The 13,253-nt window shown below is 38.6% G+C and overlaps 1 protein-coding gene across 1 annotated transcript in view; it reads left to right on the forward strand.

Annotated features, from left to right (window-relative positions):
* The window catches only part of scn2b (sodium channel, voltage-gated, type II, beta), a 286,557-nt gene that overhangs the window by 152,283 nt on the left and 121,021 nt on the right, over nt 1–13,253 (forward strand). The window lies entirely within an intron of this gene.

Genomic DNA, 13,253 nt, shown 5'->3' on the forward strand with positions numbered 1-13,253 from the left:
CACAGTAAATCAAGACATGGGCGTATTAAGAGAAAGCGGGCTCCTGGGCACAGATATGCAAAAGGGCCTACCACCTCTCCTACAAGACACAAAGGGCCCTTTTTAGACGTTCCATATCGCATGGTCTAAAGCGCATGGCCCAAATGCATTTGGGATGGCATGGCAAAGTCCAATTTGCTAGATAAATGGAGGATAATCTGACACTCTAATCTGGCACAGAGGGGTTGTATTTAGACTCTGAATTAGTCATGGGTGTGTTTTGGGCGGAACATGAATGAACCAATCTGTGCACCGGCTCCCATTCCCTTTAAAAGCCAGGTGTGCCAGGAATTGGCGGATTGCAGTCAAAATGACGGATTTGGCGAATTACAGATGTGAGAGGTGTCCTGCTGAAGAAACCGATCTGCTTGTGCCCGAGGTGAAGGCACATGAGCAGATAATTTGCAGAGGTAAAGCAGGCATGAGAGGACGTGGCGGTGCAGGTTCCATCATTTTTTGGAACCTCCAGAACGGCGTTGCAATGTAGAAAAGTGTACAGTGATGTGAGGAGGAGGGGTAAACAAAGCTCGCTGCTCAGTGTAAAGATCAAGCAGAAACGGTAGGAGCCAGCTGATCTCTCAGTGTGCGTGATGCTGCTGGCATATTTGGGTTAACTGGCATCGGGACAAACAGTAATCCATCACCCTCCTGAGCACATTTTTACAAACATTCAACATCACAGGCTTTATAGAGGGAGGAGTTATTTTCAATACTTCCATCCATTTTTGAATTTGTTCCTTTTTGTAGTTCAGTTTGCATTCTAAATATTGTATTGGGAAATACTGTTAGGTGGGATTTACCAAACAGATATCCACCTGTTAAATTGTTAAAACCTGTTAAAACAGGCTAAAACACATCTGATTAACATTTTCCTTTCTCTTGACTCCAATGTCAGTGCCAGAGAATACCTTTCAATTTTTCCCATACTTCCATTTCTGCAAAAGGCTGACCTCGAGATATTCATTATATTCATCATATTATTGTTATTATGACAACATAATTGATACAAGACATTAAGTAGAATAATAATGTCAGCTGTGAATCACCAGTCAGTTACTCAAATAAAATCATTAGATGCATTAGTAGCAGTCAGCTAAGACGAGAAATGTAAGCAAGATAAATTATGGAATCTAGTTTAGTAGTAGGAGACAGTCATCCTCAAAAAGAATGACCACATGGGTAGAGAAAATGAGTCAAACAAACACAGGACTTTACCCAACAGACTGCTGTTCATGTCATGTGTGAAACCAGAAGTCAGCGTTGACTCACTTGAGCTACGCAACACAGTATGTCACATGACGTATCTCATGTTAGGTTAGGAGCAAACATACTTTCTTCAACCCAAACTCTGATCTTTTTTTTTAAACAGAACAAAGTTGTGTTCTTAATATAACAATATTAATTTCGTCTTTAAAAATATTGCAGTAAACGTTCATTTATGACCTTTTCGGTGGTTTAGGTATGACACTGGCTGAGATTTTAGGAAACACTCCTGCCATGGATGTAGTTACTTGCAGTGGAGGTTAACTTCTGTCTTGGCTATGTTGTATCATCCATGGGGATGCTGTTAAACAGGAAACAGGTGCAAACATGTTTTTGTTGCAGATGATTTCTAGTTATCAAGGACACATTTATTGTGAAGAGCTTAGCTGCCCTGTCAGGAAGAACAGACTCAGTCACCTGATTCTTCTTTTGATCCCTTTTGTCATGGGACACAGATCAGATGGACAACTGTTATCCCTTTCTTAATGCTGCTCCCTCAGGGGGAGTATCACACTCACAGTTACACACACACACACGCTCTCTCTCTCTCTCTCTCTCTCTCTCTCTCTCTCTCTCTCTCCCCCTCCCTCTCCCTCTCCCTCTCCCTCTCTCCTGAATCATTTTCAGATATAGACACAATTATGTACTACTGGCTCTGACACAAAGTATTCACACACAAATACACACATACAGAGCATAGTGTGAAGGCCTGCAGTCAGTTACACTTCAAAGGCCCAGTGCTTGATTGGGCCACCTGAGGTTTGGGGGTAAAGACAGGACAAGGCTACTCCGCGGAGGGAGGATCTGCTCACTCTTCTGCCTCACTCATTATAGTCACTATGTTAGGCTTTAGCAAAATAATAATAATAATAATAATAATAATAAATGATTTTTAAAAGTTATCAATATATCTATAATTGTTATTTATTGCCAAAATGTTGTGAATGATCCTTCGTTGTTAGGCCATAATCAACAACTTCCCCACTGCGTTTTTTTGTTGTTTTTTTTTGGGGAGGGGTTTATGCACCATATCCAATATGTATGCTTTTTTGAGTTCATAAACAGTAGTGTATGGTTTTGGACACACTGAGCTTTAATCAGCGGTAACTTCCTTAAAGCCAACTTGTGGGTTGGTACCTATGGTAACCAGTGGCAACCTCAGCTCTAGTGGCAATTTAAAAATACTTTAAAAACTATGTTATGCCAAGTAAAGTGTTATCTAACACTTTGTATGCATTTACACTTAAATGAAAGTGTGACTGACGTTTCAGAGCTGTAAATGTTCGTTATGAATGTCATTTTCTACCACATTGCATTGTGGTATAGTTAAGACAGCACAATGTCCACTGTTTGCATACTGTAATAATTCATACTTTTGGTTTCATACTAAGATTTTGGACACTCTAAAAAAAATCACACACTGTTTTAGCCTACTAAATATCATGCAAATAAGGAATTTGAGACCCAGTCCATGCGGAACAGACAGAATTACTCATGGACGTTTTTGGTAATATTGACCTGTCAGATCTCGAGGTGAAAGTGTGGTCCAGAAATGTGAGTGAGCTAAACATAACTTGAGTCATTTTTAACTTGGACCTCATAAAAACAGTGATTAATGTGTCACAGTCTCCTGGCCCCTCACTGTCATCAGGACTTTGTGTCAGCTTCTCCAAATGTCAGCCAAATTTATTGAAAGGTAACATCTGTGTGTATGTGCCTGTGTGTGAGTGTGCTTGTGTCTGCTACTGAGATAATTTTTTAGGGCTTTTATTGCCTTTATAATAGACAGCTGGAGAGTGACGTGAAAAGGCGTAGAGAGAGGGGGTTTCACACAAAGAGCCGCAGGTTGGATTCAAACCTGGGCTGCTGCCAAGGACAAAGCCTATATGTGGTGCAGGCTCTACCAGGTGAGCTAGAGGTAACTCTGTCTGCTGCTTAGGTTATTTGTGGTACATGCTCATAGAGAAAAAAGATAATTAGGCAGCCTTCATTTTTTAAAAAATATTTTGTTGCACATCTTATGTGAATTATCATGGTTCATACTGTAGAAGGTCTTTAAGTCATTAAACTGACGTTGCATTTCATGTATGCAATCTCAATAAGTAAACTCCCCCATAAAGAGTAGAATATTTAAGGCTTAAGAGCAGAAAAAGGTCAAAAGTCAGTAAGTTACCCAAGTTTTACCCTGTTTTTGTTCTATTCATATAAGCAGAGAAAAATTGAACCATCCATCCTCCGCCAACTCGCTTTCCCTTAAATTATGTTCATGTGCCATTGATTTCCTTTCAGTGGCAGTTTTCAGGGCCAATTGTGGATGCTGGAAAAGGCAACGATCAAAAACATTGGCAGTAAACATTTTTGGGGTATATTCAATATTGATGTTCTGTCAGAAACACTGCAGAAAAAACAGAATCCTGGCAACAAAATGGTCTCTCTACAACATACCTTTCCAATTTAAAATAGTTGCATATGAAAGTAATGTTGAGGAGAAAAAGTTGTTTGCACTGCTACAGTCACTTTGAACATTTGATGACTGGTAGTTTGGAACTTGCATTGTGAGGCTCCACAGGTTAAGGACAAGCCATAAAGGTTTTTTCCAGTCGGGCATGAAGTTCAGATATAAAGTTGGTGGTAAAGGGAAAAAAAACTCAGCACTGGCTTACAATGATGACAGAGTTCTGTCAGCAAGGAAAGATGATATGGCAAGAACCTGAGTCTCCTGAGGGTGAGGTTAGATTTTGGTGACCAATTATCACAATCAGAACTCCATCTTTCAGTCTTGAATCATTTAGTTTTAGCTCCTAATTGTAATCACTTGTTCTTATGTTAATCTAAATGCTGACTATTTAAATGTATATTCTCGACGTCCTTATTAAAATTGCACTAATACTTTGAAACAAGATTTTATTGCTATTTTAATGCTTTTTCAAGTCTTAATAAAAAAAATAATAAAGCTGGAGATTGTTCTCAAAAGTCTGTAATTACCTCAAAAAATAGAATTCCGTTTGGGAAACTAATGGGAACACATACGGGAATGATGCCCTAAAGGTTGTGGAAACAAATGTTTTCAAAATATATTTATAGCTATTACAGGCAGGTATTGGCCCTAACTGCTCAATGAAAGTAAAAAAAAAAACACTTAAGCTGCAGGTTACCTTGTACTTTTCAAAAGCATTAATACATAAATGAGGTCTTACAGGAGATCCTACAGTGCCATTTTTTCTCTTTGTAAATTTAGTTTAAAAAAGTAAACAATAAAATCCATTCTCTTGCCCCACAAACTGGATTCCAAGGCTATTTAAGTTACTTTTGTTGTTGCATATGGTGTTGCCAGTTGCATTTGGTAGAGCGTCAGTGGTGCCATGCATGCAAAGTCAATGACTTTATTCCTAACCCAGTGATTGGCAATAAAGACATCTGCTGTTTTAAACGGAGTGCCAATATTTACCTGACTAATATGAATCCAATAACATAGTTTGCTAAAGTTTGCTGCCTAATGGCTACAAAATAGGTTTAACTTTATTATCTATAATTTGATGATAAAGAAACTTCTCAACTAATCTCCCAACAAGTTCATGATGAGGTTGCTGAGAAGCTTTCCCCACACTAAACTACTTGACAATGGTTTTATATCAGCACTTAAAGGAGGAGAAATAATTTAGATCAGGTTGTCCAAGACACATAAATATTGGTGATTGGGTGAGTGTTCACTTCTGTGCAACTGGGAACTCTAAAGGCATTAGGAGCAGCATTAAGTTGTAAATAAGGGAATGAAAGAGCTACCAGGAAGATTAAACTTGTCTCTGATTTTCTGCTAGAAAAAAAAATCAGCAGGGGGAGAAATGAGACATGCTAGTCTTATTATATAAGGAGAAGGTTATGAATGGGCAGTAAGTGAGAGTAAAATTTGGGGGAGCTTTAGGAACTTACTAGGTGCCAAAAAGAGATGCAGTGTGATCAAATCAAACTTTGCTCCTTTACTTAAAGGAGCAGTGTGCAGAATTTAAAGGCACCTAGTGGTGAGAGTTGCAGATTGCATTCAGCTGAAATGTCCATTTTCCATCTTGAACTCCCAGTTAGAATTCCAGCAGTGTTCATTGTTCAGGAGGTTTTTGCCAGGAGCCAAATTATCCACAGAGGTCTCTTCCTCTCCAAAATAAACAGACCAAGTTATTAAAACTGATAAAAATACTGAATAAAGCAAAAATCGGTTTCCCCCATGCTGTTTGGCCTGTCGTGGAGAAGCAGTTTATTATTTTGGCCAATGCAAAAGAGCAAAACTGTGAATGGCCCTAACTGGAGCCAGTGTTTAGTTTGTCCATGCTGGGCTATATGGCAGTGCAACATTGCAGACTTTGTGGACGAGAAATCGACCTATAACTGTGATCTATGTGCACATCCATCTGATTATTTTGTTAATGCTGTGTACAATATTGCCATTTTTTAATATTTGTTTTTACAATAAGTTCCCCTAAATCTAACCATGACTCTAAGTTTCACACAGGTATTCCTGTAGCCACACCAAAATAAGATGTATCCCCCTGTACCATTAAACTCCCATTATTGTTTAAAAACTTGGGAAGCAGTGTAGTATTTGCAGTTGTTTATTCTTTATCTTTAAAAAAATACTCTTGCCAAGGTGATAATGATGAGGGAATATATCACCCTTAAGAGGAACCTCAAAAGAATCTTTTATCAAGATAATATTAAGAAACTCTCCTACAAGAGTGCTGGTGCCTACTCGACAACGCGCCAGAAAAAGAAATCAGTGATATAAATTAAACATGGAAAACTATATTTCTTGGTGATCTAGCTATCTAGCTGACAGGGTTTCCAGTATATTCAGTGGATGTTTTTTCTTAATTTTCTCCCACATTTGGCTTTCTGACTAAGATTAAGTTAATACTGTCTTCCTTATTTTGTAAGGATTGCCAAAAACTGGTAAAAACAAAAACAGTTTACATTAAAAAATATTAGGGCTGCATTTTGGGGGAACATTTATGGCCATTGCACCGATTTCCTTATTTCAAAAACTATGTACTGAAAAAGTCAAATGAGCTGCAGTGTGGTTTTATTGCAGAACTGTATTGACTGCTATGGGTCACAGGTCGCTACACGGCTCACCAGATGATGATGATCCCAGCAGCTGCACGGGGAATTAAATAGAGATTAAAGCACTTTGTCTTTTTAATCGAACACTTTCATTTACCTGCCCCATCTGTTTACTCCTCCTCTCAATCCGCCCCCTTCACCTCCTCCTTAATCTTTTTTCTGACAGACAAATCATCTGTATCATATGTCATAGCTGTAAAAAATAAATCACTGTAATTTGCACTATGTGTGAGAGGGCGCGTACAGCACAGTTGTCCTCAATTCCTTGAAGAAAACTTGGTGCACAAGCACATGCTTGCATTAAGGGAGCAAACGATCGAATGGGAAATTACAGAAAATTACAGGGAGTGTTCAAAAATCAATTTTGTGTTTGGGGCCAAATGGGAAGAAACATATACAGAAGCGACGCAATCTAAACAATAGCTGGGATACAATAGGAAGCTTCTGGAGAAAACATATTTTAGACAGACAACATAATTAGAGCTGCAAGGCTATAATGGCTGTTGGAATTTTCTTCAGCAAACATCCTGCACAAGACAAGCTCTTCTATTGTTACAGCAAAGTTATCCAAGCTTACTCATTCAGAGCCATCACACAAACAAAAAATAGTTTGTGCTTGAACTTGTGTGTGGGATGGGATTATTTATTGATTAGTTGATTCATTTATTTAATTCCACATAAAATACATAAACAGACACATTCTTACATGTATCGTAGAATCTCTTTTTTCATATTTCATAATCATTGCGGGCATCATGTACGTGTGTTTTGTTTGTGTGTATCATTTTCTTTATCTTTCCCTCTCTGCCTTTATGGTTCATATATACACTCTCGAAAGGAGCCACTTCCTTTCAGCATATATGATTAAGTATCCACTTTCCCACCCAACAGTTCTGCTGCTCTTCTTCTTCTTTATCTAACTTATACAGTTTTCCATACTGTGTGTCCCCTCCAGGGAGAGATTAATGCTCTGAGATGTATGACCTATACAACCTATGTAATCATTACAGCCATAAGTCAGACAATGCATGTTCATTTCTGCGGTATTTGTCGATGTTATTAAGTCTGCAGGAACTGTTCCAAATGACTTTTAGAGCTGATGTACCTGTGCTGCAGTGTATGCATTTAGCTCTCTGTCCAACTGTATGCAAATCCGTGCGTTTGTGCGTGCGTGTGTGTGTGAGTTTCTGCCTGCCTACTTGGTCTGTGAAGTTTTTAATGGGTCCAATATCTCCCTGCATGTTAATTGGCTAATTATGAAAAATGGTAAGACTATAATTCACCTAAAGCCACCCCTGCGCTGTCACAGTTCGGCCAAGTTATATTTGCAGCAAAATACCCCGCTTCTGTTTTCTAGTTTAAAAGTTAAGTTAAAAAAAATGATGCTGAGACTACAGCAAACAATTTAAATTCAGTCCAAACTAGACCCAAAACCATTTCTCGCTTTTCTTTTTTTTCTCTTCAGTTTATAGTAGTTGCCTTCTCTTCTTTTCTTTCTCTCCCTTACAATCAGTCCGTTCAATTTACATTGCGACAGTCTGCAGGGTTGAAGCAGCCGAGCTGTCACAATGAATTTGTGTGGCCTAAACAAGATTAACTACTGCTATTTGTATCCCCATATCTCTGAAAGGGTAATCAACGCAGGCGGTTTGGCTTGCTAATTTTCACCATGGTAACCACTTACAAAAACCCATCACAGCAAATAGCTTGGTTTCAATAGCGTTTCTACTGCATGTGTGTATTACTGCACATATGTGTGTGTTTCCATTATGCCAGGCTCAGATTACAATTTATTCAGGATTTACCCCCACAAGAGAATTAAAGTACGAATCCTCAGTTGGACCACATACTCGCTCATGTTCGCCTTCTAAACCTCATACATTATTAGGGCTATGGTGGCTATTTGCAATAATTTAAATAAACAACCTCAACTCACTGTAGTACTTATGGATCTGGTGTGGATCCACAGATAATTGCAAACAAGTCAATTAAGCTACAAGAAAGAAAAAAAAACAACTTTTGAAATAGCACCTGTGAAGCTCATTTTGTGGACTGAAACGTGGCCTTGAACATGTCTGAAAAACCCTGATAAATTTTGGATGACACAATGTGCAACTCCATATGTTAGAGAAAAAAACTAATGTAGATGGTGTGTAGCTTCTGCTGTGAAGATTATCTTGCTATCATGTAGTGTGTGAAGGTGTGTTATTCTCTGATCTTGTACTTTGAGCTCACCAGCGGATAATCTGTAAAGTTTCTTCTCATGTGTGATGTAACTAAATCTTTAGGGACTTAAAGTCCTTGTACATGAGTTCACTTTAAGTAAAGGTACATGTCTGAAGAACTTCACAGAGCTTTTACGACTAAGATGTGCTAGACATGGCACAAGGTCTTTGAAACTTGGAAAAAAAATCTCCACCTGGGGTTTAAGCAATGCCTGATAAAATACTGACGCTCTGTTATGCAAGCACAAAACCTCCCGTGTTTTACCAGAATAAGTACATGTAAAGGTGATTGAGGTTCACACAGTTTTTTTCTCCATTCTCATAAGAAGTGGTAACTTTTTTTTCATTTGCTGGATAGGAGTACTTTGTCACTAGTTTTTATTTAGTAAGAAGTAGCTTGAAACAAGTATCTTATACAAATAACTTTTATTTTGCAAGTAAAATTGTCATTAGACTAAAACATGTCAATATCTGTGCCTATTATGATGGAAAATCCTAATTTGGATAGCTGTGTTCAGTCTCTAACAAGTGCGATCAAAGGTAATCTGAAGCTCAATCCTGAGATTGTTCTGTAACCAGTTTCAATGAATGATAAAATAATATTGTGATCACTTTTGATCAGTTTCAGTCTTAAAATAACAACATCCGGTTTGGCCCCACCCATTTCCATTTTACACCTTGAATGTATTAAGAGACTTGGATACAGCGTTCACTATGAAAGTTACTCATTGGCACATGAAGTCAAAAAAGCCCTATATGGCAGTATACAATTAACCAAATGATCTGTGCATACTGCATCATTGGCCCCAAAGAGCAAGTGCACTAAAAGACTTCCTCCGGCTGAGCTTGCTACCTTTGGTTTAGTGCTCTGCTAACTTGAATGGGGATAAAATGATATAATCTCACGGCCCTTCTCAACTTTCCAAATTATTTTGGACTGAATGGATTAAATCCTGATGGTGAAACCAGTCATGTCGTGGGAGTTGTGACTCTCAAATAAATGTATCCACTGATTTACAGATGTCAATCAGTAAGTCAATGGGAAAAAGTCTTTTAGGACCCAATGGCATCATGTGACCAGACTCTGGAGTTGTAATTCCACTGTTTGGCCACTACAAGAATAGGCTTCAAACCTCAGTGCCTTTTCTGTGTACCTAGTGTAAACCACATCTGCTTCTGGTCTGGTCAGATCTGGTTACTCCAAGTTACTCTGGTTAACGACCAGAGTCAAGCAAGAAAGGAAATGTAGTTTTTAACCACCTTTGAAAGGATATCACTGCCAATACTATTTTTACAATGAAAGATGATTTATTAATTAATATAGCGGGTTTTTTTTAAGTATCAAGCTCCACAATATGCAGGTCTTTTAACATCACAGCGAACTGGCACTTAAAGTGTCTTTATTCCAATACGTGACGTATATCTGCGTAAAATGGCCTATGTGGATAGGGTATTGGTAAGAGGGGGATTTCAATTGAATCTTTTAGATTCTACTTGACCACTCAAAGATGGCCCAAAGGGGCAGAGCTGCAAAACTATAGCAGGAATAGAGCAAAGTTGGTCTCCACTCACAGTTCCCTCAACCCACATTTCTGGATCAGGAGGGTGATGAAAGAGAAGTTTCGTCGTGTGATATCAGCCACATTCGCTGTGAATTTTAACAAAGTTTTTGCCAACTGAGATACAAACACTTGCCTCCTACTGTGATAATGCCATGCTAGCTAACAAACTCAAGAGTCAAATGTCAGTTCAGAAGAAAAAATATCAGAATTTTACAGGATAAGAAAAGGGTATAGAAATTGGACATAAAATCCCTCTAAAAAAAAATGTTTTTCAATAAATTTAGCATATTCAGTTGCTGAACAGTTAGCACAGGGACACAGGATATGACTAGGAAAATATATTTGTTTATCTTGCAGTGCCTTCAAGAGTATGTGCAGTTTCTTTCAAAGAATGTAAATATCTATGTTTATGTGTGTACTTCTGTGTAGTATTGTACTTGACCATTGACTGCAAATTCCTTGCAGTGTGGTCATTTGTGCGAATGGTTAGCTATGAAACTTAATCATTGTTTAGACTGGGGTGAATAGAATGGAGTGGAAAGCTCTTTGTACGACCTGCAGTAAACCGTAATTGGTGTAACAGCAGAGACGGACGGCTCTGAGCATGAGTCCAATCGTTGTTTTGCTGTCTGAAAACTATGAGAACTCTTGAATTGACCACTGCGCCATCCACACTGTGCACTAAAAGCCTATCTAAGAATGTGAGTGTGATGTGACTTTACTGCAAAATTTTCCTGGGAGGCTGTTAGCAGTTCATTTGTCTTTGTCTCAGTCTCTCGATTGGTCAAGATAAATGCAGCTGTTCCAATATCATTTTCGGGGGGGAAATATACTTTGCTAGTGGATGTGTTAGATTGCTCAATTTGCTGAAAGAGAGGGTTTTTTGTACCGAGGACTATTGAAACTGTGCTGTGATATGTGTGGAGATGAAAATCTCTGAGAGTTGGCAGCTATATATGGTAAAATGCACACTGCATGCCAAAGCACTCGATTCACAAAGCCACAGTTTATCAGTGCTTAGGTAACATCTGAAGAGTTTGTGAAATTTCATACAAGTGAATGCTAATTAAAGGTAACTCTCCTAGCTTTGAAAGTAATCTTTCAGTCTTACAGATCCAGGTTGTGCTGAAATAATGAGATAACAGATGTCATTGGTGTTTCAGGAGGATTATTGCCTTCTGTTTGTGTCATTGCTCTGCAGGTGAACTCTACAGCAAGTCTGTAACTCTGAACAGGTAATATACCACCTGATCCTTTCTGCACACACTTTATGAACGCTTTCGAACAAACACACCGGCACATGTGGTCCCAAAACACACAGCCAAATAAAACCAAACAAAACATTCACCTTCTCACATAAATTGACAATGAGGACCATTAGTGTGTCCACCTACACCATGGGGAAGATGCTCAGAGAGAAAATAACACACAGAGTGAGAGTGGATGCAGGAGATGGAATTAAAAGGGGGAAATGCCAGACGTACAGAGAAGAAGTTGCACTTTGTTTAACAGAATACGTCATTGTGTCAACTTTGCTTACTTCTCCATAACTTCACATCATCTTTTTCTACACAGTTCTCTATCATTTTCCTTTTTTTTCCATTTCTGGTTTCTACCAAAACCTCTTCTGTTCCCCAGTTTCTGCATCCCCACACTCATGTTCCACTATTTTCATCTTCTCCTCTTCTTCATCTCTGTCCACATTTAACTGTTCCAACCCCTTAATTTTCCTCCTCTGAGCATATTTGACTTACATCTGTTTGGGTACAAAACTCTGTACTTTTAAGGGCTCTGACTGAATTACTTCAGTACTACAGAGTACAAATTTATGTTAAATATATCTATGCCAAATTTTGTTATGTCATGTGCAACACCATAGTGTGAGGTTCCCTGCCTGCCTGCCTTCGGGCTTGGGAGATTAATTTACAAAGCCATCCGGTAGGGTGGTTCTTGGATAGACCCTTGTGTTGCCAGTCCCTGTAAAACTGCGTCAGGGAGTGAGTGACCAGCTTGCGGCAGCTTGAAAGCTGTGATATCCCGTCTTGCCCTTCATAAATGGAAGGCTGGCCCGCAGGGTGCCGTCATGGAAAGGGCCAAGTTAGTGATGAGGTCAGTAAATGCAGCACTGGCTTTCCCTTAACAAATGCAGCATCTGACAGAGCATCACTGTCAATCCTTTTTTTCAACCATGGAGATCAGTAAGAGAGAAATAGATGTGTATGTGTGTGTGTGTGTGTGTGGCACCTTTGATGCATGATCATGTGTGCACACATGTGGTTAAGTTGTGGGTTGTTCAAAGATTCTTTAACCACTGTTCCTAGGGTGTCAATTTGCCATTGTTAAACTAATGTACATCATTGTAATTTTTTTAGTTGTTCCAAAAAATTAAAGGATATTTTGCTGCCTTTTCATATTTTTTTAACTTAACAGTAAGCTGTTAAGAAAAATTAATTTGCTATGCAGCTCAAATTCTACAATCAGCTACTGGCCACTTTTAAGGTGGAATTTTGTTTTTGTTTCTCGATGCATGAGTTGGCATTGTGAAGGAAAAAAACACTTTAAATGTCAATATAACTCTGATCATTCAATTAGTTTTGATTGTCTCTTTTGCATGACATACGCTTCAGTGATGATTGGATCTTGAGGCGCTCATGTTGGTAGCAGTGACTAATTAGTATTGGACAAACTGGCTCAACATCAAAGTTTACAGATGAACACTATGGTTCATAACTCATGAAAGAAAGTTAAAAAAAACAAAACAAAACACCAGTATAAGTTCCGTCTGTATCTTTTCTCTCGCCTCTCTTATCTTGTGGGTTTTTCTGTTTTGGAGAGGCAATGCCAGCGTTCTGTCTTTTGGTCGGTCCCATTCCTGTTTAGCATGCATGTCCTCCTCTGAGAGATTCAACTGCGTCTATTTAATTCTACAGTATGATGATGCAGTTTGAGAGTTTCTTTTAGTCTTTTCTTTATCTTTTCAACCCTGGCTGCTGTCACTGCTCAAGCTTCTTGCCACGCTCTTTTATTTATTCTAAACAAACACTGGTACATC

Source organism: Plectropomus leopardus, chromosome 6 (assembly GCF_026936395.1).
Source record: "Plectropomus leopardus strain MGB_pleo_1.0 chromosome 6, ASM2693639v1, whole genome shotgun sequence".
NCBI classification, from domain to species: Eukaryota; Metazoa; Chordata; class Actinopteri; order Perciformes; family Serranidae; genus Plectropomus; species Plectropomus leopardus.